Source organism: Pungitius pungitius, chromosome 13, assembly GCF_949316345.1.
Source record: "Pungitius pungitius chromosome 13, fPunPun2.1, whole genome shotgun sequence".
NCBI classification, from domain to species: Eukaryota; Metazoa; Chordata; class Actinopteri; order Perciformes; family Gasterosteidae; genus Pungitius; species Pungitius pungitius.
This window is the reverse complement of record NC_084912.1, coordinates 5,346,454-5,372,173: the sequence shown is the minus strand read 5'-3', so window position 1 is coordinate 5,372,173 and position 25,720 is coordinate 5,346,454. Positions and strand designations below refer to the sequence as shown.

The 25,720-nt window shown below is 42.7% G+C and overlaps 1 protein-coding gene across 1 annotated transcript in view; it reads right to left on the bottom strand.

Annotated features, from left to right (window-relative positions):
- chrm3a (cholinergic receptor, muscarinic 3a) overlaps positions 1-25,720 on the bottom strand; it is a 60,271-nt gene that overhangs the window by 18,824 nt on the left and 15,727 nt on the right. Inside the window, exon 2 of the mRNA XM_037466306.2 lies at positions 19,868-19,982. The gene's annotated coding sequence lies outside the window, so the exon portion shown is untranslated. The remainder of the gene's footprint in view (positions 1-19,867; positions 19,983-25,720) is intronic.

The following is a 25,720-nucleotide window of genomic DNA, read 5'->3' as shown; positions in this document are numbered from 1 at the left end:
ATGTTCTCTTTATGTGCCTTTAGCGAGGAGGATTCTTCTTCCCTGCCAATGGAAAATGATGATGGGGTGTTTTCATCTGGTTAGATGTTTTATCCCCACAAATTAGAGTTAAATAGAGTAGATTTGGATATTCCTAATGTGTATTTTATGTTGTTTTATCCTGCAGTTGATAGTGCTTTTGGGATTTACTGTCTTGCATGTTTGCAGAGGGACATTTGATAATTACAGCAATAAAGAAATAAATATCCTACAGAATTACATTTTAATTATGTCTTAATAACCAGACATTATCATCATGATATTGTAAATATAATTAGTATTGCTAATGATTCCAATATCAAATGGAAGAAATAGTCATGCTAAAACCCTGAATAGCCTTCAGATTCCCTTAAAAAACCATCCCAACAAGAAACACAAATACTGTGAAAAGTAATCGCGATCATACAAAAGATCTAATACTAAATATTTATCCGTTGACAGAATTTCCTTAAATACCATACCTTGGGGTATTCTTTAGCCAAATTCAAACCTTCCAATATTAATGTTTATTTTTCCTGAGTATGCTGCGGCTGGAGACAATACTACGAAATAACAGATGAAAAAAAATAACTTAAGATATAACTTTTTGGATTAAAAATCCAGACTACAGACTACAAGCTAAATGGCGATTGGCTTTAGGGCAACTTTTTTTTGCCAAGACGCCAAATCAGTGGTAATTCTTTGATGTCTGTGACTTTGCAAGTGGTGTCTGAAATTAAATAATATCTGAGCTCAACGGGTCTACATCACTGCACCTCGGGTTCCAAAAGCAACCATCAGAAGTACTCACGGATAGAAAACACTGTGGTTCTCTCGAAGTGGCCGACCTCCTTCAAACAGGCATTGAAAACTGTTCATTGGATTTTTTTTTTGGTGGCTTTTCTTCCTCCTGACCCTCAATCACACGGCTTCCTTTCTCTCTTTGCTCCTCTGACTCTGACGCTTTCTCCCCTGTTGCTTTCTGGTTGAGGAATTAGTGAAGGGAAACCGCTGCTTTTACAGGAGGAGGGACGGGGGGGGTTGGATGAGCTTTCATCGATCAGATCGGATCGGATCGGGTTGGGGAGGGAGCAGTCGGCCATTTTTTAATACGTTCCGGTTACATTTCGAAAGCCTTTCCTGTGCAGCTCCCTCTCGCCTCCTACGTTTAATCACAAGCCGTCTGCACAGTGTTTGTTTTGAGTCACGCGTTGGGACACTTTCAGAAAGGAGTGATCTTCAAATGTTGTTTGTTAACACGATAAACATTGCTCAACGTTAGCAAGCATTTGCCGTTTTTCTGGGATGTCGTTCGGGGTATTTTTTAACAGGCTTAAGGACAACTTCACTGTCTTTCCGCTGGTTATGAATAATAACTTCTGACATGCGAAGATGAATGATGGGACTAGAACCCACAGATGGTCATTGCTCAATCAGGCTGTACTGAGCAAAAGACAATTCTTGCTGCAACAAGCCTAAGTCTGGATTTGGCGTGTTTTGTAAAGAGCCATACATCGGTAATAAATATACAGGTTGGTCGCTGACCACCGGCCGATCGAAAAGAAAAAATAAATCAGGTCATGCCTGCGCGGTCGGAACTTGGGTCGGTTGAAAAGCAGCTCGCGAGGCGGACGTGTGGACAAACGCGGACGGAGCCGCTAAACGAGTATCCGACGTCGTTCAGATTGATGACACCGGAAGCTGTTTCAAGTATTAATAGTTTTTATCTGCGAACACACACCGCCGAAAGGTGTCTCCGTGGCAGAGATTAAATCGTGTGAAGGGAAAGTGATTAATTTCCTTTCGACCCGACCCCCCCCGGAATCAAATGAGGGGAGCAAAGTAAGACAAATGCTCAGTGGGGCACAGCTCCGCTGTTTGTTTGTTCCGTGTTCGAACAAACTCATCATCGTCGTCTTAATCCTGTCCAATCGATCCATGTTTCCTCCCCACCGTCTACAAACTGGTAACAGCTCCCTCCTGGATACACCTGCAAATTAGTTTTCGTCCCTAATTCCAAGCTCGGTCACCTTTTTGTCCACTTTTATCAGTGGCGGAAAACCCGATTGACACTTCAGTGAATGTGTGTATGTTTTCACCAAATTCCTCCAAAGAAAGGAAGGTGGATGGTTTATGTTTTTCCTCCTGGGAAGTTTTCAATGTGTATTTATTTTCTGGGAAATATACATACAATACATTTAAAAAAAATCAACCAACCAACCACCAATCTTCACTTCCAGTGAAGGTTGGTGATCAATACTTAGACTCTTTATTGGCTTTTTCTCCCTTCTGAAAACAGAATGTGATGGCTGTGAGCCTGCTGTGTGCGTTTTTTTTTAAATATATTAACAGGATGAGGAACAATTGATTCCTCCATTTGTAACTCTGCCGTTATTTCTCTTTTCAGTGCGTTGGGGTGTCCCCCTTGTTTCAGGTGTCTTGCGTCTTCCCCCGAGTGCTGATTACCGCCGCCTTACCGATGGAGTCCACCTGTGTCTCGTTCCCCCCCCCTGTGTACTTAAGTGGTGTGCGCTGCGTGTTTCAGATGCCAGTTGGTCTTCTACCATTTGCCCCACCATGTTTGTTACTGGTCCAGTTTGTTTTGGACCCCATTCTTACGATACCTGTATTTCTTTTGGGATTTTGTCACCTCTTTTTTTTTTTTTATATACATCTTTGGCTTGTGCCTGATTTGTGTAACAAACCATGCCTGTCCTCCACCAAGACCACGGAATAAAACCTGGCACCCGACTCGTTCTCCCTAAGTCCCGCGGTTACACTCCTTGACAAACACTTTGGCAAAAAAGTAGTATGATGATGCAATTCGGGTGCAATTCATAAAAAGGTTTTAGTGAAGTGCATGGCGGTAGCTGAAGAGTAAGATTAAGACACACGAAATAAGCCGAGAGTCTTGTCCATACATTTAAAAAAAATAGATCTTAGTAGAAAGTTGGCCATATTAAATAGCGGTCTTGATTTTGCAGAAAACTACTACCAAGTCTATATCTCCCAATAATTTGATGATTTTTTTGTTTTTTGTTTTTTTTAACCAAACAAATGCATCTGCACAGTAATTTCCAGTGGGATAATAAATCACTTCTACCCCGGAGACATTCAAACACGGCACGTGTGATGGATAGCCATGCCGTTAAAATGTGAAAACGCGCCGTTTTGGAAGGAGACAATACGGCACCAGAGTCTATGCCAAGAGGCACTTTGCCACTATGAAACTACCCATTATCTTGAATAATAATCTCTAGCGAAAAAGGTGATTTAAAATCATGTCGCTACGGGTGGCGAAGAGGAATAGCGCCACGATAAAGTCCCTCAAAAATATGATGTTTGTGATACAAACACGGGGAAGGCAAACACAATCTGTTTGCCCAAATGCCAAGAGGAAGGGAAAGAAGTACAAATGTGTTTCAGTAGCTGATGGTAGAGAAATGGCACAAGAGGACGTCAGGGGGAAAACACAAGAAGATACGCGTGGCCACAACATGAGGACGAGAGAAAAGGCCCGTCAAAGGAAAAGGAAAAAAGGGGGATAGGCACATAAAAAAACAGGTTTTGAGCGATAATGGAGTGAGGTGATTATCTGGTCGTATCATCCCACTGAGCCGGTGGAGCTGTGGGAGGGCGGCAGTGAAGGATCGGGGGGTGTGGGGTGTTGGGTTGGGAGAAAAAAAAAGCAGCAGGGGATGTATCTTCTCTTCTGGGGTAAATTGTCTGTGACTGCATTGCGTGTCCATCATTCCTCTCCATGGTCTAATTACAGTCGGTTCCACCTGGCTGCACGGCTCCGTCCTCCCGGGTGCGCGACCACGGCAACGCGCCACGGCAACGCGCCACCGCACCGAGATGAGCAGTTAAAGCGGGAATAATTGCTGTCATCATTTGTCCACACTCAGCTGTTTTTTTATTTTTTTTTCGCTTTACATCTAAACTAAATACATTTAATTTTATGAGCAGCTTTGCTTTTCGTTTTTTTATTTTCATTTTTTCTCATGAGTAGTTTCACCCTTTACTGCGGATATTTCGGGGGTGAAATGGCAATTTACTCTTTCTTGTCCACTTTCCTGAGCGTTTCAAATTGCCGAAACAGACATTTGGGATGCGTACATTTCTTCTAATGTGCAACAGAGAGGCTCAGTGGTACAAAGTGAGATAGCACACCTCACGACTCCTTTCAACCTTGACAAAGGCAGTGCAGACCTTCACTGTTTTCCAGAAGAAAAGAGCATTTGGCTTTGAAACTCAACTAAATATGGGACACAATGCTGGGGCTATATACACAACAATTTTTCCTCTGATGGATTCAGAGAAGCTATGTCAATAGGTTCCTGGTACTCTGCCTGTGCAAATCTATTCAAACCCTTTTTTTGAAAAAGCTTGGGGAACCATTGCAAAAAATGCATCACAGCCAATATTAAAATACCTTTTTTCATGAAAGATATTTGCTGGGAAGTAAATCATATTTCATTCGCCAGTCTCCTGGTCTGAAAATGCATTGAAAGGATGAAGGAGCTGTTCTTCCTCGCTGTAGACCACAGTTAGCGGTGACTGGTAGATCTGCCACCATAGTCATTATTAAATGCAAATGTAATGTGTGGGACTAGAAAGACAGACAGGCCACTTCATCTGGTCTGTTTCTTCTTCTCCATTGAAAATCATTATCTCAAAAAATGTCTCGATCTAACTGAAAAACACATCACTATTGAGAGAGCCCGTCTTCACCGTCTAATGAGAGGGATAATAACATTTTCTTCTTATCAAAATAATGATGGAGACAGAAGCTGGATATTAGAACTGTGTGACTCATACATTCAAGCAACACATTCTTGCCTTCAACTCTTACTTTCTCTTCTTATCATTACGCCTGAAACTCATCTTAAAGGCTGTCATTCAGACTACTTTGGGGAAAAAAAATCATCGCTGGAAATGAAATAGTAATCACGAGGATATTAAGATCACCATATGATAGGGATGTCTCTTGAAGTGAAAAACAACAACTCAGCAGAGCTGTCAACAGGTGTTCATGCTGAAATACAGAAGCCTGTTCACGAAACGGCAGGTGAGAAATGCTGGCACATATTTACACATCCCAGCACTGTGGGACATCATTAGTCAGTACAATAGCTTTTTACTTTCAGAGTCAAGGCCTAATTGCACAACAGTCTTTTGTGGGCTCGTTAGTCAGAATAGGCATTCATTTTAGCCATCTACGACACCCAGAACCACTTGAGTTGAATAACAAGGGACCCACGTAAGTAAGCGTTTACATTGTAGAATCATAGAAGCTTTGGCAGATCACCCTTCGAAATAACAATCAACTTATTACAAATTCGGCTATGGGTGTGGAGGTTTGAGTGAGTGGTGACAGCTTCCAAAATGTAAGCAATTGCACTAATTGAACAAGACACGTGCGACTGTGTGCATTGGTAATCCATCCAAATGACTGTCAGTTTTCATCTGGTGCATAAAGCAGACAACTGAGGATAAATAGGATAAGAGAGATATGATGAAGAATGACTGTCTGTCAGAGGAGGCCAATGGCCATGAAACGAACAGCATCTGTCCGGGTCAATGAGAAGAGCCCACGACCTCCTCTACCTGCACGGAAAACCTCTCAGCATTTTAATGAAAGATCAATCTGCCATGTTTCTGAGAATCCCGGTTCACTCGTGGCGGGCATGGAGCCACCAATTCAGGCAGGGAGCATTTCCCGGGGAAATAGACTACATTTACAAAAGTAAGACTCCATTCAGGGATCGTCTTCTGAGAACCGTCGGGCCGAGAGTCAAGAAGACGACGTGCACCGTGGTGGAAATAAATGCCACTTGGTACTTTTGTGTCACAGAGCGAGTCCGTTTCTCAGCTCGTGTTTGCTGTTGGAGCCCCTTTTCTGGCCTTTATTAATCCTAAAATCAGTGTGAGCAGAAGATGCATTTAAGGTGTTGAGGAGAGTCTGAGATAAGGTTTCCCGAGAGGGATGAAATAGCGCTCCAACTGTGGGAGGTGAGACAACAGAATCAAGTAAGCATTTTATAACCCGGGCGCCTCTCCCAATGAAATACTGCCATGTGAGACATTTATTGCTCTAAACCTTAAATTATCCATGTAGCCGTTTTGGAAGTCAGATTTCCGGCCTGTGTGAGTGAGGACGTATTTTATGGCGCTCTCCTCCACCACCCGGCTTGGGGATTGGATCTGGTGATATTACACAGGCTGCACGGCACATGTGACCGTGATTAAGTTCGCGAAACAAACAAATGACCTCGCTACGCGAGGCTTCCAGGTCGGGTGTTGGTGCCGCTAAACACACACACACACACACACACACACACACACACTCCGGTCCTGTAACCACGGAGCTGATGGTATCGAACCTCGGGTGTGTTATAAAAACACGCCTTGGCTTAGTTAGAGTCATGTATTGGCCACCCAAGCAGTGGACGAGATGGTTGTTGGAATACTATGAAATGGATTTTTTTTAAAACAACGAACTAAACTGATTTAGTCCAACTTGGCAGCTTCATGTATAATCCTGTGTCGAAAGGGGCAACGCATATTAAGGAAATTACCTTTTGATTGGTCTCTCATATAAACTAACCGACATCACTACGTCAGTGGCGAAACAGACCTGTCAATCGTGTCGCACTGCAGTCATTTCCAGCTGCAACTAACGTGACAATTCAATCCTCTATTTCTATGTCAAGTCCGGCTTATTCCAGGGGATGTGCAGTCACTTAACCTGATCCAATTTACTGTGCCATTATTTCCCTTGACCCACCATGTGGCAGAGCTTTTGTGTCAGCAGGGCTATAACTCTTAGTTTTATCAACCATGCATCAATTAGTCCAGGCCTGCCACAGCCTCTCAGACAGAGCGATGGCTGCTTCAGCTTCAACGGTAAGAATTTGTCTAACAAGTCCAATGTAGTTCTCAGAGAAACAGTGTTTTCTCGTATTTCTCAACTTCTCTTGATCTTTCGCTACGTTCTTACGTCACCGTCCGGTCTGCATCTTTTTTCTCTCTCTCTCTCTCTCTCTCTCTCTCCTTGTGAAACCCCAGCGTTTCTACCCCTTTTGCTCTTTTCATCCATAAAACTCCCATGACGGTTAGAATGGTCCCTCACACTCACGCAGATATGTTCGGCATGAGGACGATAAGATAACAGCCTTATATTTAAGACATGATGAATTCTGAGGGGCAATTATTTAAATATCAGTGATTATAATCTCTTCAACTCCATCACAGTCGGTTTAATGGTACAATTAACATACTTATGGTACTAATCTGCATTACGCCACATAAACACGGGCCAAGCATTAAATACTGACAAATGTTTGTCATTCTTGTCCCTCTCTGCTGGAATCTTGCAGCAAATTCATTAGCTCCGTTCAGCAGGCACACTGAGGCATTGACTTTTGCATTATGTTGTCTTTAGTGAATCCATTAACAGCGAGACACGGAGGCGTTCCTGTCGCTGGGTTCGCACGTAGGAGCCTATCGGATCAAATCTCATCTTCTCTGTATTTTTTGTCTTCCGATCGGGGGCGGCAGGTGCAGCAGAAGAAGCAGCTTGACGCTGTTCGTTGCCGCTAGTCTTGCCCGAATGAGAGATTTTCAATCTCATTGGATTCACTTGTGTGTGGGGAATGGCGCTGCAGTGCAAGCGAGGTGAAGGCAAAACCCAAACCCAAACAACCTGGAAACCAGGCAGGAGGGGGAAATCAAGACAAAAGAATTCCATCAGCCATTACTGGTACGGGTTGTTTCATTGATCGTAAGTTGGATTGATTGTGCGAGTGAGTTCGGTTCTTTCTCTTTAAAAAGGGCAAATTATGTCTTGTTCCTGAGGGATGAACAGATTATTATTATTATTATTTTTACAAGAGCAAGGACAGACCTGTCACTTTCGTTTGCACTTGAAAGAGAGCAACACACTTTATATCATTATAGATAAAGTGCCATGAGGTAGGCAAATTAAGTCTAAGGAAATGAAGTCACACTCTGACCTTCTGATGCACACACATCTCATCATGTTCAACCAGGCATTCATTTCCAAGGTTTTCAGCTGTGAAAAGTGAGTCACTCGACTGCAATCAGATTTGCTTGCTTCCTGGGAGCTAAATCTATATCCAAAGTGAAAGCTCTCATCTAGCAACAGACTGACCACATCGGTATTTTAGTATAATTTAGTTTTTTTGCATTACCTCTGAATTGTATCGTTTTAGCTGGTTGTGATAGAGCTATGACACTGATATACAAAAAAATGTAGAAGTCAAATAAATCCTGAGTAAATGTAATGAAAAATGTGAGAGACAACGTTCTTGGTTGTGATATTACTGTAAAATAAAAGGTTGAAGCAACACCAGGAAGGTGAAATCTGTAATTTGCAAGAACAAAGCATTATGTAATATCTTTTTCTTTACAATTTCTAACCTGCAGTGTGCAATCAGAGTCTCTCAGCGTGCACAGATCAACCTATCACGAAAGACCGAGGTGAAGAAAATCCATTTTAGCTTCTATTCACGGTAAATCTTCAAAAGCTCCATACCATAACTTATATGATGATGATATTGAGCTGATACATTTCCCAACTCCATACACTCAAAACCTTCCTAACTGTTCCCCTTCCCACTCCCAGGACATGAAGGGAGAGCTTTCACTCTCCTCTCAGTGGACTTCGTCTCTGCCTCATGCTGCAGGACTTTGTGTCCCTCAACATGCTGAGCAATAAAACGGTCCCTCAGCGCCGCTGATGGAGGACTTTCTGTGCCATGGGACAGGCTTGTAACGTTGTAAGGTTCATTCTGGCAAATTTTCGCATTACAATATTAAGCTGTGTAAAGGCGGGAAGGAGAAAGACGACCGAGGAGGAAGAGTTACGGCCAGGGAAACGTATCACGGCAGAGAGAGCAAGACAGGGTGGAGTATAATGATCTTTTTTTTTGTTGCTATTCCTTAAAGAAATAATAGAGGAATATCATGAGATGTCAGATACTAGTTTAGGCCTTGAAGCTGAAATCCACTGGGAAAAGAAATAATCCCCACTTCTGTTTTAAATGTTGGATTTGAAATAATATGAAAGATACTCTTAATGAGCTGCATTTCATCGGAATTTCCTTTTTCAATTCCAACAGGACTTTGAACTGGTTATGAATATTCAGACTGTAGCCAGCCCAACGCTCCCTCGCTGGGAAACACAGACGTGTGTGACTGGGGCCAAAAAATCCACTCTAACACATTGTTAGCTTTTGCAAATAAACCAGGCAGAACTGGCACGCAAATCAATTGTTGATGGGACCCTTTGGAGTCTGTGAAGGCTAATAACTTGGTGCAGCCCTGCTGGTTATGACCCCCCCCCTCCCCCGCCCAAGACCCATTTAAACTAAATGCACAAAATACATTTGACTTACATTAGCCTCCCCAGGGAAGAACAAACCTCGAGGGGGCTTTTTCCTGCCACGAGGAAATGATGAATCGATGGCGTCATTAACTGCAGGACAGGGTGATGGTCTCGGGCTTCAGTAACTCACAGAGGAAACAGCTGTGAGCATTATAGCATCGCACAAACGGCAGTTAGCTAATGGACAAGGAGCAGCCAGGCTTGAACGGTCCCGAAAAATATGAACAAGGACTAATAAACCGAATCAATTCTGTCATTTTTAGAGGTAACAAGAAAAAGGAGGAATGATGAGAAAAGCCTACAGCAGCGGTGGGAGAGACAGCATTAAGTTAAAATATCATACAACAAAAATGACAAGAAGTTAGAGGTGGACAATCACAATGTCTGTGATTTTTATTTTGCAATACATATTGGTATGCGTAAATTTAGATTAAGACTGAGGCCTACAAATAACGATTTGAAAGTTGATTGATCGTAAATTTACAGAAAATGAATCTGCAAATGTAATGATAATTGATTAGTCATCAAGTCATTTTTCCAGCAAAAAACAAAAATGATTTGTGTGTTTCAGTTACTTTATTGTGACGATGTTCTGACATTTAAAAGAAGCAGATTTGAATAAATCACATTGGGATTTTGATTTTACCCCAAAACGAATGAAGTAATCTGCATATTGTTATATTCTTGATTGTTTACTTCATCTACTAATGGAAAAGACCCATTTTAATTCCATCAAAAAAAAAGGTGTCTAAAACTGAAGGATGAAAAGCTGTATCTTCAGAAAGGTGAATGCTTGGTGAATAGAATGTGCAGACACAAATGGCATTGCAACGGATGAAATGTAAATGTAGATCCAACATGTCCACAACAAAGTTCTGCTCATGGATCGGCCACTGGACTTAGTGAACGTTGCAGTATAAAGTCTGACCATAAAACCCCAGTTTCCATTATAACAAGGCATTAAAAAAGTTATTAAAATACTCATTGTCAGAATCAGCACATGGGATAGTTTCTAAAGTCTAGCTTTTACAAATCATATTAAAAATGCCCACATTCAAAACAAAGAAGATGATAAAATATGTTGCACACTGCAGAACCTCCAACCTCCATATTTTATAAGTAGATTGAATTGTCCTCAGTAGCAAATTACTGTTTCCAATTACTTATCATATATCCTCGTCTTGATTTTAAGTGAAAATTGAGGTTGCGCTATAGTTTGTTTGTTGGTGCAAAATGGGAAAATTCTCCCTCCGAGCTTCTTATCGATGTTTGGAGACAGCGGGGGGGGGGGGGCTCTCGGCATGCGCGATGGCTCATGCACCCACACACGTAGCGGGTACCTCGTAAAAACGTAAGGCAGCTGAAGAGCCTGTCTGCTCAGGCGTAACACTTGCCATGCATACGTTTGGGAGAAGGGGGTGCGGGGGGGGGGTGTAAGGAGTGAAATGACTTTGCACAGCTCCAGGCTCCTCCATTTAAGCAGAGGCACTTTATTCGGTTCTCTTTCTCTCTGCTGGTGGGCAGGATTCAGCAGGTCAGGTCAAACGGGGGACTATCGCGGACTGGTGGGTTAGAGGTTGGGCATTAGTGACAAAAGGCTGATATGGAGAGAGAAGAGCAGTTATACAAAAGAAGTTTTTTCAAAAGTCACTAATTACCATAATTACCCAGAAATATTAAAACATTATTTCCATTGATGAGCTGATTGCAGAGACAAACAGCAGACGGGGGAAATAAGCCAGACTGGGCAATAAATAATTGAGATCATTAACTTCTCTGGGCCTAAACTGATGTAACGAGGGGAGTAATGCAATCATTGGCTTTCTCGTTCCGTGGGTCTGACTTTAAAAAAAAAAAAAAAAAGCTACATTAGTGTTTTAAACACAGCTGCACAAGACGGATGGAATTTACAACGGGCAAGTTAATCGCCGTTAGCAGCGAAGACGCGTGATTCATCAACAGCGATGTAGATAACATGACACGATGGACAGAGGACTAATACAAGGGGGGGGGGGTGTATCAAAATCAATCAACCCAGGTCTCAAGCACGTTACAAGAATTCAGAGTGAATCGTGTGCGTGGAACTCACTCATGTTCCTCTTGAAAGCTAAATAAGGACTAATGGCAAATTACTCAAAACATTTAAGCATTACAGAATGTTCAAGAGAGAAACTCCAGTGATTACGTTAACGGGAGCATATTTCCTTCGTAGATGGATTCATGTTCCTGCTCAGAGGGCTGGAGGGTTTAACATGTGGCCAGTGGTGCCATGCGTGTGTGTGTGTGTGTGTGCGTTTTATTTAGTTTTTTTATATCAAGGTCTGATCCGAGTGCCTCCAGATGCCGGTGCCATTTGCTCTACCTGCCAATCAAAGTCAGAATGCCAGTCCCTGAGAGGCCCGGGTTTTAAAAGGCGGCTTACAGGTATCTCCGTATTAGCGGATACACGCTGCGCTCCCTCCGCCTGTAGCAGTTCAGTCACACGAGGCAGAGCACCATCTATCAGTTGTGAGCGATAGGCACAAAATACTCCGGTTTAAATGCAGTCCAACGTCCAGGAAAGACCCTCCTCATTCATCACTTCCTGTGAATCTTTAGTGGGTCAAGACTTTAAACAGTCTAAAAAAAAAAATGTGGCAAATCTAATTCACATGCGAATCAGTGATGATCTGAAAATGTACTCTCGGGAGCTGGCTCTAGCTTGGAAAGTCCTGAGAGATTTACACCTGGACCCGGGCGCTTCCTGGGGCTGTGGATTTAGAGCCTTTTTAGGGATGCATGCCCCCCCCCCCCCCGCGGTGCCACTCCGTTCATGTAACCAAACCTTACTTGAGATATGGAACTTGTCTAGTTTACTACTCTCTGTGGGTGTGACCTCTATTGATTCAACACATTGAGCCCTAAAAAAAAATGTCTACTACTTACATTAACGAGGGAGATATGAAGGATTAAATCTTCAAACTGATTTGAAAAAAAACAATAATAATCATTTCGAATCTTATCAGGCTTTTCCCAGGGAATTTGTTTTCCATACAACAGGGCGCATTAGTAGCAAGACACAGCATTACATTTATCATTGAAGAGGTCAAACAAGCTTCTGCAGAGGTAATGGCTTTTTTTTTTTAAAAGGACTGCTATTAAATTAAGTGTCTGCAGGTTGGGCACCTCTCACATCGCAGGTTAATGGAAATCGCACCAACAGAACATGTCAGCTACTCGGGCCGCTGTCTTCTCTAGTTTTTGACTCAAATGCTCCCCGTATTGGAACAACAACGATAAAGAGAAGAGAAAGAAAGCGGAGGGATCCTGAATCATCTTTGACTTCACATTCACGATTGCCACTTAGTTACAGAACATGAGTCAAACACAGGTAGACCTACTGCACACTCATCATTTTTAATTCTAATTAACATGATATATAAATTTCACATCTGCAGACCTGCACCCTGAAAAAGAAAACTGTCATCCATCTTTGGGTTAACATTTTTTGCCTTCGTTATATTTCAAGGCGTTGACTCAAAACCAGCAATAAATAAAAAGAAAATGCAAAAGGACAATAAACGGCCTTAATGGAGAACTGTGTCCGTCCCAATTGCATTGCTGATTCTGGCACTGATTAGCATAGCCTGTAAAGAATTGCTGATATCACTAAAACAGGCTATACTAATTAAAGCCAGAATCATCAATTCACATCTTCGGAGACCTTGAACTTCATCTAAAAAAAAAAAAAATGGAAGACCTGTTTGGATCCAAGCAAAGCTAAAGTTGGAAGCAAATCAAACGTTAGCATCACAGAGTGAGTGGATGAATGGGTGAAAAAAGAAAATACACGAGGAACTGGATACGTCTTCAGAAGGAAACTGTAAAAGAATAGCACTTTTTTTTAATTGTGAGTTAAACTTACCAACATATGTTCATTACATACACACAATTAAGGGGAAAAGGAAATGTTTCACTCAACCGCTCACGCTGATTGTTGAGAATACTTGAGTTTGAGTGTTGAACACATGGTGCATTTCGGTTCAGAGCAGCCCGGGAGCAGAGAAGGTGTCCACAGGACAGATGTTCCCTCGTTCTATAAGCGGGTTTTTACTTCACGCGAGCCAGTGTCTGGGATTTTATTCCTCTCACAATGCATCACACCGGGACCAGCGAGTGAATAATACCCCTGCCTATAATGGATGGCCTGGTGAAAAGAACGATGAAGAAAGGGGATAAGAATAGTTCAGAAGGTACAAAATGACAGAAAAATAATTTCCAGTTTGGAGATAAAGGAAATGTAGCATTCATTCCGTTTCATCTTAAAAAAAAAAAACAAAGGCTGAAGTGAAAATATTGCGGAATTTTCCAACAAAGAGGAATACATCGAGGACAAGAAGGATGAGTAAAAAGCATCACCAGTGTAGTTGTTTCACTGCCTCTGACTCTCAGACTTATTTGTCAAAGCCGATGAAGTTCCCCATTTTTGGTTTGCTCTTTGAAACCTTTGTGAATAAAGCATCAGAGGGGATGTCTGATTGTCAGAATCGTGCAAAAAAAAAAAAAAAATCTGCTCTGCTCAGTCGCTCACCGGGCTTTCTATGGCTCGGCTTATGTAAAAGCTGTAATAATGCATCATGATAATGAACCCAGGCCTGAGATACAGCTCACCGATTCATCACCGTGCCATTCTAACAAAAAGGCTGTGATTTCTAACGTTGTCTTTGAAAAGGGAAAAAATTCCTGCGGGGTTGTGTAAACAAAATAACCGAACTAGCATGACCGAGGGCCAAAAGAAGAAAGGAAGAATGCGTGTACGCTCATTTTCAAAGTCATAGGTGGATCGTTTAATTCATTTTAGAGACACTGGAGAAAAAAAAAAAACACATATGGAAAGATGAGAAACACGCCTGCCTGAAACATTTTCCTTTTTGACTGTAACGGAAAAAACAACGTCAAATACGTTTCAGGCCCTTCTCCTCCTAATTTGTGCGTCTTAGGCACGCTCAGTTTGGTGAAGCACTCAATGTGTGCCATGCTCCCCTCTCAGTTAGCTTAATGCCACAAGTACAAGTAGTGGACATACTGTACAGAGAGAGGTCTTTTGATACGGAAACAAATAGCAAAGTCACGGATGTTGACGCATTTCACTTGAAACCCATATTGTAAACATCATGGCGCTGTAAGGACACAAAGGGATTCATTGGGATGCATAGACCTAAAAGGCAATATCATTCCAATCCAGAAGCTGAGCCACTGGCACATTTAAACCTAAGACCTGGCCACAAGTTGATTTAGAAAAGAAACAGAAACAAAGCCTTTTTTTCCCCCCTCCCTCATATAATAAAGCTGCTGTTTAGCGGTATGCGATACCAGTTAATGTTGCCTTGTTCCAGTCAATATCCCCCTGCATCGAAGCAACTCTTTTAGCGGGATGGAGTCATTCTGCGGTAATCCAATCTGATTAACAGGTCCGGCTAGACTACGGTCTTTCTATTAAATGGACTGCTTTAAAATGTTTTTCTAGATGTACTTAACTGTGCAATCCATTAAGACTACTCAGTGAATTAAATGGGTGGTTTTCCATTTTTTTTATTGAGACGCAAAAACTTAAGTTGCAGGTTAAGAAGTATTGTCAATTTGCTAAATCAATGTTAGCCAACCAAATGCAATGAGTAGCAATTTAAATTCCTGTAGGGTCTTGTGGGTGGGGGGGGGGGGGGGGGTAAGCATATAGAATGTAATACATACTGAGACAGAGATTACACATCAGTGCTGTACTCACCACCAAGGCCGCAGAATAACACGTCTATGCGTTGACTTGACGAGAGTCGCACGAATCGAAAGTCCACCAAATCAAAAAAAAAACTCACGCCACAGGAGAAAAATTGGGAAATTTCTTCTGGAGACTGTCTCTAGCAGACATGGTACCGTGTGTTCTGGCAGCTGAAGTAGGAAGGACAATACAACAGGGGAATCCAGTGGAGGGAGGAATAGAGGAGAAAAAGAGGAGGAGGATTAAAAAAAAAAAAAAGTAGGTAAAGTTTAAATTAGGACACTGAGCCTGATTTTTAAATGAAAGCTGAAACCACATTCACGTTTAAGATCTGCCAAACCAACAATGGCAAAAAGGCAATGAAAGCCTACCTCACTAGATCTTAGGAAAACATGAAGGTTCGGTGATCCATTTGGTGTGTTTCATGTGTCTAATGCAATCATATGAGAGGTAGAAACATCAAAGTCTCTGTATGAGTAGTAGGGGGGTAGAGCGATCAACAAGGTGATAGAGAAGTTCAAAGAAGTCCCCGTTAACCAAAGGTAAAGGAGATTAGTGGCTTTTTGCAGAAGGAAAACTCACAGGAAAGAGATTTGCTGTGGAACAAAACACTTGTGACAGAAAGAGGTGCCAATTTTGCCGAAAATTGCCCTTGAAAAAAGCAGACACAGGAAAGTCCAGCGGAGGGACTTGGGTGGAAGGTGGTGCCACACAGAAAGAAACCAAATTCACGTGCCACCATGCGCTCATGCCGCTGCCCTCAAAACCCCCAGTGTGACAAAAAGAACTAGATTTCACTGGAAGTAATGGGAATGACAAACAAACCATTTAATGTAACGTAACAACACAAACTCCTCCCTCTACACGAACGTGGCATCATTTAATCCTGGACACGATAGCACCTGCAGGCTATGCAGACTGCAGAATAAAAAGTCATCAGGAACTACCATCTCCCAGCTGTGCGTCTGCAGTGTTGCATCCGCGGTTCATTCACTTCCCTCAACACCCAACGGCTTCTGCAGTCTGTCCCCAGGGGCGTTAACTCGAACCCACGGGGACTGTTCCATCCAAGCACCCCGGTGCTTCGTGAAGTTCATCACTGTCCCCTCGAGCAACCATTACACATGACACACACACACACACACACACACGGCTGCACACTGAAGGGAATGGAAAAGCTGTCCAACAGGGAGACGCCCACCTCATAGGATGTATAGGATGTACGGGTTATTATTTCAGGTATAACACTATGCAGCGGGTTGAAAAAGACAAAAAAAAATTTTTGTCACATTACATAAAAACTTGAGGTTTGGACACAGCGCTTTAGCTGTATTCATCCAGAATATTGCAATAATCATGTATGATATTGGTTTAATTTGACAAATGCTGGATCCCCAACTTGTCATATGCAACAGCCTTTTTCACCAAGTGAGCGAAAGATTTAATTTGAATTAGTATATTTGAGGTTATTGTTTTATACAAGAATAAAACGCGTATCAAAAAGAACAGACTTTCCATCAATGGATCAAATCCTAGAACATGAAATACAGCCTTAAAGTAGGGCATGAGTTAAAATATGAATACAACATAAACGTTTTAAGCTGAACTCAGGCAATTCTACCTTTTTTAATTCCTAAAAAGTGACCTAACTGACAAATTTCAGGCCAGTTTTGCAAAGTCTTCTACATGAAAGTAGAGTTTTGATAAATCCTGCACGAAAGTCAGTGACAGCCCACTCCTTCAGCCATAATGAATGTACATTCTCCACTGGCCTCAATCTCAATCACATCGATTCATGTTAAATACTTGTTACCGCAGTCACAACCTTTTGTAACACATTCTACCGCCGTCAAAATATCCCATGGTGCTCTGTCGAAACACTAAAATATTGATTAATGGGCAAGAGAACAAGTTAAAACAAAAAATGAACCGTGGTCTATTTAAAAACATTTTTTTTACACAGAGCAAAGCAGAACAGGAAGTTACACACTGGAAAAAACATCTTCAGGACAATTGCAATTCCCATGAGGTTTCATTAAGTGTTGATTAAGTAAAACATGTGGGGGGGGGGGGGGGGGAAGCATGATGAAATGACGTGCAGCATAACCTGTTTTTAGCATTTTATTATTCAATGTGCTGATGTGTAATGTTTAAGTAAATCAACTACTTTAAAAATGTAATGATTTCGATGTGGATTCGAGCTTCATTATTGAACGTTCCTTGAAGACACGCGTCGTTTCCAACAAACAAACTTTAAGCTAAAACTGAAAAAGAATGATGTGTTAATGGACTTGTCATATCGAATATTTCATGACTTGTTAAAGGATTATTTTGTCATTGTGACGTATGCGCAGCTGAATACTTAATGGGTCTGACCAACGTTTGAAGTATCATAATGCCAAGGCCGACTTCCTAATGAAGTCCCACTGGACTGGTCTTAACTATGTCTAACCTTTTTTGATCTCTCAAAAAAAACTCCATCAGTTTAATTCTCATACAAATGGGCAGAATATGCAGCATGTTGCGGTCAATGGATTATGATGAAAAATCTCTCTAAAAACGAGAGCAAATATTCAATATGTAGTTATGATGTTCATTTCTTAACTTTTTCAACATTTGAGAGTCAGATACAGAAATTTGGAAAAACTAAAGCGCTTATTAACTCTCACTTTCAAATAGTTGTCGCAGAATGCAGCTCAAGATCTCCACGGATTATACTCAATTTCTGCATGAGATGTGGGCCTCAGAGGTCCATTCATTGACCAGTGTGATTGGACAATTGTAGGATTCAGACACAAACACAATTCCTCAAAGCACAACAAACCTTGAATGAATTAATGATGACAATCTCCCGCCAACCATTGTGAAAGTCCAATAAAAACCAACAACAGAAGAAGTGTCTGAGACCAACACAGGAAATCACATCCCAATCGCCATGTGACAGAAATGGTTTATCACTATGTGCTCGTCCACATCTGGACCCGCCTCCTGTTGGCCAGAACTGACCGAATTCAATCCAATGCTCGAACGCCTTTAACGAGTCACGCTGTGCGCAGGGCGACAAACTGTAACCCCCCCCCCCCCCCCCCCCCCCTGAGCGCTGCACAGTGCCACTTCCATCACAAAGTACATATGCACCACCTACTTCCCCCTGGCCAGGTGGTACAAGTTATTTATTATTTTGTCTGTTAGTTTCACACAAATTGAATTGATCACCGCCGCAGGTTCTCCGCTCTGATATGAAGTCCATTATTCCACCCGCCTGCCTCCTGAAGCACCCTCACTTTAACTCCAACAGGCTCTCACCCAACGTACGCCATGTTCACGCGGCACAAGCTCCGCCTCCCACGTTGCTCATTATTACACATCACGTAATTGGTAGTACAGTAAAGTAGCGGTGGGAACTTTGGGTAATGTGGTTATTGCTTTTGTTGGCATTATCACTTTTTTTTGGGGGGGGTGTTTCAGACATTTTGTAGCAAAGTTACAGATTTGGCCCGGTCTCTAAGGAAAGCTTCCGTGAGTGCCTTTGCCCGTGCTAATATCACACTGACAGAAATGGGCATCCAAATTAAGGTCACACATGATTCATAACGTTTTCACTTGGGCAGTTTAGCCTTAGTGATGTGCCCTGGCTTCATGGATGAGAAATGGGGGGTTTTCTTCACTTAAAATAGGATTTAGGAATATGTGTCATTCTATATTTGTCATATTTCCAAAATAAAGCCTGTGGAAATAAAAAAATAATTGATTTAGTAGTGCAAGTGTAGCCAAAGACTCCTATGTTTCCTAAAAATTAACAACAATGTTGCATGGATTGATATTTTCCCTAAATAGTTTTAGCGGGCATTTTAGTCTACTTAAGAGCTAAAATCCCATAAACCTCACTCCGCATTAGAGCAAAAGTTAATACTAATCGGCTACATAAAATAGACAAACAAACAAAATCCCATATACTCGTGACTACTCATGTTGCTATGTGGGTCATTACCAACCCTTTTTTCTCTTCAAAATGTAGAATTACTCATTAAAGCTTTAAGTCTTCAGTAGGAAGGAATCTGGGTGGGGCTGCAGGGGGGGGGGGGGTCTAAATTCCCACGACAGTTCACGCTAACGGTGTTTATCTGAGAGGGGAACAGGAGCGAGGGACGTACTTTGTCATCCGTAACCAGTGGGGCTCGTGGACTTGAGGCCACAACTTTATTCTCTGCTCAGGGAGCCCGGACTTAATTTGCAATAGAAATTATATAGTTAGGTTTTGCAGCTTTGCAACTGCTCTGAATATTGAACAAAGAACCTTTAAAGGATCAGTAATTCAATGCTTTAGGAAAAACAACATTTATAATTTTACTTTTGTCAGGCAGCAGCGACAAATGCCAACGAAAAGAAAGTAGAGGATGTACTGTACTCGGTTTTTGTCACCTGACCTGCCCGTTGGTTTGTTACCAAACGGCAACCTCAGCTGATGAAAAAATGAAATGAATTAAAAATTAAAAACAATCCCCGTAGAGCGGCACGTTAAAATGCTCAAATTTACCGCAGAACAAACGTTTAAAGCCTGGTAACAAAACAGCTTTGTCTGCAGAGGGGGGGAATCTTCTTTAAGGCCCCAATTGAGGCTACAAACCGTTGACTACGGGGGGGGACATGGTGTCACTTGTGAAAACAATGTCTTGACTCACCAAATGTTTTGGGGAGGTGAAGCGTCAGGAGGTCACCTTTCAGCCGAGTGCCCTCTGGTTAGCACGCCGTCTGCTGGGGGCGCTTGATTATCCTCCTCTGGTCGGATCATGGCGTCTGGCAGGGAGACGGGGGGGAGAGAAGAAAATAATGAGTTAAAAAGGTTGTGTCCAAATTAGGAAGTGGAACACCTATGGCTCACAGTTTTTTTTCGAGCATTGGAAACCGAGGTCATATTCCAACAGGTAAGAAAAACCATCCATCTTTCTCTCCGGAAAATATTAAATGTTCCTTCTCTAAACAGAGCCAAAATTCTTCAGTCGTCAACTAATTTGAACATCTTCTCAAGTGTATTGGTGCCAAATAGCATGTTTCTGTGAGTAATCTACGCTTTTACATCTGCAGCGGTGTCCGGGATCTTTGATCGTGCAATATGTTTTAATCAAGGACCTACTTGAGAAGTGTGGCTACCATTCCCCGCTGGATAATATCTGTCAAAGGGAAGAATGGCATGTCTTCATGTCTCGGGAAGTGTTCATGCCTTTATATAGTCCTGGTCTAGTAGAGTTGCCTGCTGCACATAGCTAGATCTAGCCAGGGGCGAAGGAAGCAGACCTTATGAGAGCTCATTAAAACAGTCTTCAAGTCCTGCGAGATAAATATGAATGTACCACAAAAAAAAAAAAGAGCTTGCCATTAAAAATAATCATACGTCACGGAGCAGTTCCCAGACTGGAAATGTATTTATATGGAATGGAAGTCATAGTCCGATGGTTGAATAGAGACGCGCGAGCCAGTGGCTGAGTGCTAATATTCAAATAATTCTCGAAAGCTTTGAGTATTGTCAAACCAACGGGCACGCTGCACTCCTCTCTTTGTGTTATACGAACAAAATGCGCCTCAAACGGTCACTGCGGGAAACGTTTCTCTTTTTAATCGCTTTTGGACAAAATCTCCGGACGAGGAGGATTTTCTCTGTGACAAAAAAAAAACACTAAAACAACTTTTTAAACTACAATAGAAAATAGTTCGTTGAGTTTCAGTAAGATGGGTTACTTCATCTGACTTCTGAAGGCCTCATTGCCCTATCTGCTCCACATTTTAGCCGAGTCTAGTCTGCAGGGGCAAGTGAGCCATAAAAAGGACTGAACGTTTCCGCTTTAAAGCTGCAACTCGACTTGATCCGAGTCTCAATTTGCATTAAGTACCCCGTGAATGAGCCGGTCTTTCCCCACAATAATTTGAAATGGTAATTATGCAGATAGTGTGAATGTCAAAGTACAATAGCTCCCTGCCCATCTGAAATGCAGTACATGTCAAGGCCACTACTTTAAAGTAACAAATAGGAGGTCAAGAATTATATAAACTTTACCTCTCTTAGAGGCAAATCTCTAAATGCTTGTTTACGAAAAAGCAGCTCTAAGGAATAGGAAAAGAAACTCATGTTTAATCTGTAAACTTGTTAGATGTGACAATATAATTACACAAGCTGTGTGTATGTTCTTGTATATATGCTTAAACTGGTTTTAAGTCTAAAGACGGTAGTTTTTTGGGGGTGGAAAACAATGTGCATCTTCAGTGAAATATCTGATCATGTTAAACTAGCAGAGGTGTCGAGGTGCACAGATGCAAACCACAGCGCACCACTTCTCTCTTCTTCCCAAGTCGAGCCCCCTTATCTCAAAACAAGTTTCGGTCCAATATAAATCTACAAGGAAAGGTCGTCAAATGTATTGGCCCGAAAAACACAACACTCAATATCAGCTTCCACTGAGTGTTTATCCTTCCCTGTGAAAGCAGCAGAGCAGGAGTGACTACACAGAGAAACTGCCCCTGATTAATGTCCACGGGGTTTCGTGTTATATGACTCAAACACCCCGGCGTCGGGCTTGATTTCAAAGCTCTGTTCTGGCCATGATAAAAATGGCGCTCAAAGGGGGAAAAGGCCCCCCGAGATCGCCTTACAAGCAACATCTTAACCATGCATCAAATACCTCATCCCACCGTAGTAACCGCAACAAACAAATCGGTATCCAACCACCTGCGTGTAAGGGCCCTGCGACAGAGTCCTAAAAATGGCTTTTCCTCATGGAGTGATCGCGCGGAGGAGGGTGTATTGTCTCCAGCTGTAACACTGCATACAGGAATGTGTAGGAGCAGCGTGTGTGTGTGTGTGTGTGTGAGAGTCAAAAATAGAGAGGTACGTGTGTGTTTCTCATGAGATGAACCGCAGTTCAGATTCAGCCAAGGTCATCCTCTTCCTTATGACATACATGGAGCCAGTCTGAGCCTCTCACTTGGATGCTCTCCATCCGCTCGGATAAGACCAGCTACTTCATGTGCAGCTGACAGACGCCGAGGCTCCGTGTTGTGTGGGTCTCGTGTCTCTTTTTTTTTTTTTTTTTCCTTTCCTTGAATCGCCGTAAAGAAGACGAATCTCACCCACCGGCCTTTGAATGTCGTTTAAATGCAAAAAGGGGCTTCAGCAGATAGTCGGATGTCACGTTGCGCAACATCTTGGGGACACGACTTAAAAGAGAGACTTCACCGGTGCACTTTTGAATGTAGAATGTTGTTGTTGTTGTTGTTTTTTGTGCCCTAGTAAAATCAAAGTAAACGTAGAGGAATCACATGAACGGCTACAGCGGCGGACAGGGATACTCTGTTAATTGGTTCATGCATGTTCGTTGCGTACGAGAGGCCCGAAGCGGCTTAACCCAAATGTCAATGACAACAGTCCACAAATGTATTCTCAACGTTTGGAGCCTGTGTGAAAAGTTAAAGGCGTTAGAAGAATTCTCTGCTGTGCAGCACCCAGAGAGCCGGGGGTTACCTTCACTATCTATGAGACAAATTAAGATCAACATTCAAGTTGTTTCTTCCCATAAGCCTTCTGTTGTACCCAGAGAGCATGGACCAGGTCGTTCCTTCACACGAGGCCTAACAGAAAAAGTCAATATGGGTCAGGATGAAAACCGTGTCGGTGAGACGCGGCTGTTTATAGGGAGGCGCCATGTTGCTGCCAATTTAAGCAAACACATGATGACGGCAGCAGATTACACAGTGTTTAAGAAAGCAGCCTTAATGACCAGCCGTACTTGTTGTTTGCAAAAGGTGACACGCAATTCTGCAATTAGAAATGAACTGATAGGGTTTTGAATCCAGGTTGCACTTAGCTGACTGCACATGACTCTTAAATGAAACAAACAGAACAGAACTATGTAAATAAACCACATACTTTGTTTTCCTCATTAAATGTTTTAAAGTATGTTTGGGACCCATCTGCTAAAACACTGCCACTTCTCACACACACATTGCCCCCAAAGGGCTAAATCGAAAAACTTCAACCACATGGACAAACTGTCGGCAAGCTTCAGTGACGCGGAGGGGGATCAGTGGCCGAGCGCCGCGATCACAGCCGATGATCTCAGCACGCGACGCTTCCTGTTAAATGAGCCTGAGCCCACGGAGGAGGAGGAGGAGGAGGAGGAAGAGCGATTGGCAGGAAATGAGACCAAAGCGATCAGGGGAACAGATGGAAGGGAGGGAGGCAGCCACGGAAAGGAGGAAAGGAGAGGATACAATGGAGAAATGTTCTAGTTGAAATGAGTGAACTGTGGTCAATATTTGTAAAAAGTACAACTTTAAACCACGACATTCAGAACTGTCAGTAATGCTTCTGAACAAAAGCTCAAGGCTGTAAAAACATTGAAAGCCGCCCGTAACATTTTCATCCAATGTTTCATTTAAGTAATCTTTCTCACTGACAGGACACCAGAGACCTAACGAGAGGCCTTGAAAATGTGCCAGGAGCAAAAACGTTTCTAAAGAGTGACCGTATGACCGCCATCACGGTCAATCTACGAGACGGATTCATTCAATCGGACATTTCAGACATTACCTCTAAAAGGTAGAGAGGCTCTTTGTGACCTTACAAAAAACTCCTCCAGTCTGAGACCGTTGTGGAGCCCTTCAGAGGCAAAATCCTTGATCGGAAATAAAAATAGGAGGGTCAAACATTTTTTTTTTTTTATTGACGGTCGGTGCCTCTCTTCGTTCTCTACGGCCTTCTGACAACGTGACCTCGCCCGCTAAAACGAATTCTTCAATTCTAACATGTGAATCCAGAGTCAATTGATACGGTTGTGTGACACGAGAGCAGATTGTGTGCTTGCTGGGTGGCCCACTCGGATAAAACCCTTTATGTCACCTGGGCGAGTGACACACTGACGTAATGATGCATCGCCTGTACATTGTATACCGTTTATTGTCTTGTAGAGGCGGATATGAAAGCTTTGTAGGACTCTCTGCATGTTGCATGAGGGGTCAGCACAAACACACCCACCTCGCTTGAAATGTAGATGTCAGGGTGTAACGTAGTTGGTTCATTTAGGTAAGAAGCATAGCTGTTATTAGGTACTCTTACAGACAATAAGACATTAAAAGAGTTACATGGCACATGATCACAAATAACAGAAATATCTCAGGATTTGGCCACTTCACTGTAAATTACGCCGTCTGCCTCACGTCTGCCGCCATTAACAGCCTATTGATCCGGCTGAAAATGGACGGTGTCAGATAATGGAGCAAAGACACGTCAAATTACTGTCAAAGGAATTCACATAAAGAGCTCTAAATGAACAGGTTGCAGGCAAAGGGGCATGAGTCATCATAAAAGTGGGAGGACGAGACTCGGACGGGTTGTTATCGGCCCCACAGTGTGAATCAAGAATCCGGGCGTGCTCTCCACATGATTAACCCTTCGGAGCGACGCCGACCTTTTTAGATGTTCATTTGATCTCGTCGTGTTTTTGGCGAGTGTGGAAGTGGAAGCGCCCCCCCCCCTTTGATGTTGCAGTGCAAAAGGCCTTTTATCTCTCAAGCGTTGGAGAGACGGGGGCCCGGCTGTCCAACGGCTCAATTAGAGTTTTCTCCGCCAACACAAGTCGACAGCATACGAGGAGGCGGGAAGGTGCGAACACGGCGCAGAGAACTGCAACTTTTTAAAACAAAGGAGACCTCAAAAAGAGCAAATGAAACCTGCACTCTGAATGCGAGTGGAAGAACAAAAGCACGACCCAGTTCCTTTATATGAGCTGCTCTGAATGCTCGATAACCAGCTGGTGCACAAGTAAGCTTTCGTTCATGTTAATGTTTGCATGCATTGTGCTGGATCAATCATTTGAAGTCGGCTGTCATCTGGAGCTCAGAAAACTATTCAGAATCCCCCAAAAAGCTTAAAAGCTGCACGCACCTTGGAAACCAGTGGGACGGAGAAGAAGGCGTCAGGAGGTGGAGCACGTGTGTTGCGCGCGTCCATGAACAGGACCGGGAGAGCGACCCCCTGCATTCTTTCATGACGGGGTGAAAAGATGCACTGCAGCTTGGTTGAGGGGAGGCAGGAAGGAGCATCAAAAAGAGGTTGAAACGTGGCTTTTTACATCAGGCCTTTCATCTCCTGGCGGCCATCTGTCATCAGAAATGGGAGACCGCTGCGATACATTCCAATATCGTTTAGCCCAAGGATCGATTCTGAGAAACAAAACGATCCTAAAAACAAAGAAGGCTATACTGCAAGGCCCCAAAAGAGCAAAAACAACTATTCACACACAAAGGAATTGCACTGCATTGCCCAACGAAAGAAAAAATGGTCCATGGTACCATCTGACGAATGCAATTTCAAACCTTCATCTTGCAAGACCCCTCACTGACAGTCATGAAATACTTCCTGCGGATTCCAAAAGAGGTCTCGAAAAATGCAGGCAAAAGGTCAAGGCTTCCAGCACCAGGGGGGAAGAGACTTAGTATGAAGCTCCGCTCCCTTGGTTTCTTAAATCAGGGAACGCTGTCTCACA